Here is a 5222-nt window from a genome sequence, read left to right on the forward strand (position 1 = left end):
GTAAAATCCTGTCCAGTGTCTTTCACGCTCCCTGTGGGGGGTACTAGGGGTGGTTTGGTTATCTGTTCCCTTTTCATCTCACTTGGGTGGAATGCAAATTGTATATTGCGCCTGGCTGGTAGTTCTCTATTGTCTTAATAGGATTACAGTTTATTGTTTTTTTTTCAATCCTGCCAGCAAAAGAAGAATTAGTAAGTGTATCTTCCCTTTTTTTTAATAAAAAACTTGTAACACTTCTGCACCATCCAGCGTGAAATTAGATTCACTGCTATTTCATTGTAAGACTGGGGAAATGCATAAATAATTAAAAAAAACAAAAGCATACATTTATCCAGACCCTCACATCTTCCTTTTTACTCTGCTGGGTCTGTTCTGTTAAGGTTAGGATTGTTGTTCCTATGTGCATTTTAAACTCTGGGCAAAGCATCTACAATCACATTATTTTTTCCCCGCCATATGGGTAATTTTTAAGAGATATGGTTGGAGGACCAAACTCTAATGAAGTAGTCTCACATTTTCGGTTTTGAATTTTTCCACAAAGATTGAGGGATCGTGGCCTATACAGATTGTGGTCTCTTCCATCTCTTCCATGTAGCCATTTCGGACATATACCTCAATGTGTTTGGCGTTTGAGAGATAGTAATAATCCTAAGGTTTCTTTCTCCACAATGGAGTAGCTTTTCTGTTGTTTGTTCACTTTCTTGGAGAAATATCCGATTGGTTTCTCTGTGCCTGAATCATCCTCCAGGAGTGTGACAGCCCCTACCTCAAGGTCACTAGCAGTGATCGCTACGTTAAATGCTTTGTTGAAGCCTGGAGCCACTAACACTGGTTTGTTTGCTAGAACGGCTTTCAGCTTCTCTATGTCTGGCTGCCATGGATCATCAGCAGCTTTACTGGTCCCACCCCAGGAAATTCGGCCAGGGCTCCTGTTCATGCCGAGTCTGTGCAAACCGACATGGCCTGATCTGGGAATATGGCCTCAACATGTGCTGCCAGTGTTTCAGACAATACGCTAAAGATACCGGCTTCGTCAAGCTGGACCATATTACAAAAGGAGCAAGAATGCAATCTGATGCAGTGTGAAATGGAAATGCAGCATGTGTTGAACAACTTTCTACTGTCTTCACCTGGAAGAAGCAAACTTGTGATGCTCCATTTTTGTAAATAAAATTAAATTGCCCCTTGGAAAAAAAAATGTTGTTTGGCATCTCTCTGTCCAGCTACCTTTGCTTTTTCCTGTAATAAGTCTGTTAGTGGGGCAGCGATAGTACTGAAGTTAGGGACAGACTTGCGGTAGAAACCATATATTCATAGTTTGTTATTTTCTGAAAGTCCAGCCAGAAAAAGAAGAATTAGAAAGTGTATCTTTTTTTTTTAAAAGCAAATCCTCACAACACATTGCTCCCATAAGTTAATGTAGTTGCTGTCCTGTTGATTTTAAACAACTTAATGTCCCCAGTAAAATAGAAGACAGAGGAAAGACATAACCTCTTGTCTCATAATATTGACGACAGTAATTCCTAAGCAATAATTTGAAACTTCTCTTATTTTCCATACCCACAGTTGTACATAAAGTTACCTGTTTCATCCTTTTATTTTACATCTGGGTTTTTACCTTTTTATGTGGACAGGTTTTCACCCTGGCCTAGGTAGGTGGTGGGTAGGGAAGGCGCTCGCCAACTAATGGGGAAGAGGAGTGGGAGGGGTAGGTCACAGCTGTACTCTTAGCTGACACAAGTACTTCACTGGATGTCAACCAAATTCCTGGGTATTCAGAAATCAGAGCTCTGAGCCTGAGTTTGGCTGAATAATTTAGACACTAAAGAGGTGTTCAAGATGGTGGGCGGAATCATCCCAAATTTGCACTAAGTATGGTAGTGGGCGGGAAAAACGACATTTTACCTACCAGCTGCAATGATGCTTTTCACGCCATATCGTCCTATTCCCGCCTCATTAATTATGTAGTCACAGAAAACATGCTGTCTCCGATTTCCCGCCATGCTGTTACCTCGCTGCTTCCTCACGCAGAGCGCCATATTTAAACTGCAGCTGTGTGCACACCCCTCAATGCTTGCAGCCCAGGAGGACACCAGTGAAGACATGGTCCCAAAAGCCAAGAAGGGTGTAGCCCCCTGATTGAGTGGCGCATTCCTGGGATGCTTTCTGGATACTGCGGAGGCCCACCGCAATATCCTCTATCCTCACTCTGGCTGCAGAGGCCCATCTGTCTCACCACTTCAGCTTGGGAGGCGCTAGCAGACGTGGTCAGTGCCAAGGCTGCATGCAGGAGGTTGGCCATCCAGTACTGGAAACGGATGAATGATCCCATCCATGCCTCCAGGGTATGGCACCCATCTCATCACTCTAAACTTTTGCACTCACAAGGATGTCACACATTCATTGGCATCTCACTTCCTGCTAGCTCAAGGGATATCACTACTCTCACACAAACCCTCACATCACCATCTGGTTCCATCACTTCTGGGCACTGCCTCCTCAGCCCTTACCATCTTGAGGCCTCTTGCACAGATCAACATGTGCCCCCACACACACCCTGGGATACCCCCCTTCCCCAGTACAGTCCTCGTCCTGCAGCCTCTTCCCTTGCCTGAAGCCACTTCTCCCCCTTCGCCAAACAAGCCCTGGCCCTACAGCTGTTGAAAAGCCACCCCCACCGCACAAATGACCTGGTAGGTAGAGACCTCCCCTTGAGCCCCCCTAAAAGTGATTTGGCGCTGTCTGCCAAGCCTGGGACTAAGGACGGCGAGTGCTGCCTGAAGCAAGATAGGCAAACAAACCTCGAAGTCCCGAGCGAAGTGCAGCTCACCAGGTGCATGTCACTTATGCATAGTTGTGAAACATGTCTGCGTGATTACATGCTGATGTGCCCGGATGATCCAGCATGGCGGGACAATTCCGGCAAGCGGGGCTTAGAATTAGATGCACGTGTATTAAAATGACATTCCTGACATTCGGCGGTGGGAAACGTGGCCTGTCATTGACAGGCAGAGCAGACGATCACAACCTAGTTTCACGACAGCGTAAAGCTGATTTTTGGCCTTCTCGCCATATTGTCCGCTCATGCCCTTCATGACGCCCGACGCCATGGGGGCGGAAAATTCAGGTCAGTGTCTTAAGCCTCCATCGCCGGTTTAGTGCAAAACCTCATCTTGATATAGGAGCTCAAATGCATGCTAAGAATAGCCATGCAGAGGATCACTAGGGGTCTGATTGACAATTAAATTGCCTGCTATCACTCATTAAAAACACACAAAAAATTGCAATTAATTACCTATTGTGCTTGAAAGTATGTCACAATGTTAAGTGTCCTCCTTGAACAAGCAAAATTGGTGGATCCACTTATATGAGAGTTGGGCTCGTGGCCATTTTAGTGAGTGGAGATTTGTTTGAACGATGCATTTGATGGATGGATCTAAGAGATGAAGGGGACTTGGGTATATCGTAATTAAGCATGTAACTCACACCCAAAATTCTGAAACCTCTTAAGACATATCGTTGGCTTGAATTTATCTTCTTGGGGACAAATATGGAATAATATCCAGACCATTGTGTTTTGGATATTATGCTCAATACGTGGCATCAATTTTAAACTACAATAAGAACACAATCCATGTGAATTGATGCCCATGACCTAGGGCCAGAACTTCTGAGGAGTGGTGATCACAGCCAGAATGTCACTCCGTTGCTTTTTACTTACACTGGAATGCAGCTGCACATTTCTTCCCCGACCTTCACTCCGGCCGGGTGAAAATAGTGCAGTGCAGTGGGTTCCTGGGGCCTTCAGTCGAGGGCAGCAGAGTCGGGGAAAAGGAAGCCATGTCCCCTTTTTTACGGCACTAGTTCTGGGATCGAGGGATAGCTGGGGATTGGGAAAGTAGCCGGGGTGAGGGGGTAGTCAAAGGGGAAGGTCTGGTGGGGGATCGGGAGGTGTGGGAGTGGTGGGAGGGAGGGGGGTGGGTTCAGTGCTATAGTTATCCAGGAGTTAGAAGTGGTTTTAATTCTTCTAACTTTTCCTGGGTAATTATCGTGCTAAAACAGTTGGAACCATCCAAAGTCCCCAATTTATATCAGAGAATCGGATGGTTCCCAGTGTAGGGTAATTGCCCATTGGAAGTTTGGACTTTCTGGGCAATTCCCATGCGGTCCTTGCATGGGGACATCCGGGGATCCCCCAGCATGTCTTCTGGGGAACCTCCAGGGCACAACCCTTTGGAGGTCGGAAGTTTTGGGCCTAAAAGACATCAAGGCAAAAATGACTATTGGTGCTGTTCTTATGTGAGCCTATACAAAATCCCTCCCTGTTCTATTTATTAGGACTGTGCTAAATTAGCTTAGAAAGCAATTTGACAGAATCAGGTGAGGCATTTGCTCAAGTATGCCACCAATCATAATCTTCATCTTTAGAGTTACCTAAAAAAAAGGTAACTCACTTAACTCTGACTGACTACAATTAAGTATTGGGTAGAAAGAAAAGCAATGGATGGCATGAACCAATGTACAGGTCCTAAAACTTGCACAGAACTGTGCATGTTCAAAACTTTGAAAACCATGGGCAGGAAGGAAGTCCCAATGTCAGGGCCCAAATTGGGTCGTGTGGCCAGACATGACGTAGCACGCTCCAAAAACAGGACTGCCCTGCGCCCACGGCGATGTAATAGCCAGTGAGATGATGTTGTGTCATGTTACCAACGTCATCATGCTGGAAAGCAATAATACAGTGAACGGACGGCGCTAGGAATCAGTAGCCCGCCCACCATATTCAAATAATCAATTAATGGGTACTTCAGCTCATTAGCAGTCCAATTGACTACAAGAACACATGCTGAATACAATAATGTGCTCAGAGTGTGCGAAAATCACCAGATGGGAAACTCATTTATTTTCCATGGTTGCACGTCAGGCAGGTTTAAAAGCTGAAGTTGGGCTCAGTGTTTGACTTCAGCAGTCCAGCTTGCTGTGAGCTGTGTGAGCAGTTATACTTGGAATGTGTGTGTTCAGTGTCATCTGTGGGCATTTCAATCCCTGAACGTTGAGTGCAGAATTTGTGCTCTGAGCAACATTGGATAGTGGGCTCCATGAGAGACACATCATCCAGTGAGGCGGAAGAGATTGAGAAGGAGAGAGAGAAGGCAAAATGGTCAAGGGCAGGATGCACTGGAGGTGCATGGGGGTGGCTGACCTACACAGGGTTAGGGGCT

At 45.7% G+C, this 5222-nt stretch overlaps 1 pseudogene; it reads left to right on the top strand.

Moving 5' to 3' along the window:
• The first annotated feature begins 876 nt into the window (after positions 1-876).
• On the top strand, positions 877-1152 carry LOC144679308 (small ribosomal subunit protein uS14 pseudogene; annotated as a pseudogene).
• Positions 1153-5222: the final 4070 nt, after the last annotated feature.

The sequence above is a fragment of the Cetorhinus maximus genome, chromosome 4, assembly GCF_964194155.1.
Source record: "Cetorhinus maximus chromosome 4, sCetMax3.hap1.1, whole genome shotgun sequence".
In the NCBI taxonomy this organism is placed as follows: domain Eukaryota; kingdom Metazoa; phylum Chordata; class Chondrichthyes; order Lamniformes; family Cetorhinidae; genus Cetorhinus; species Cetorhinus maximus.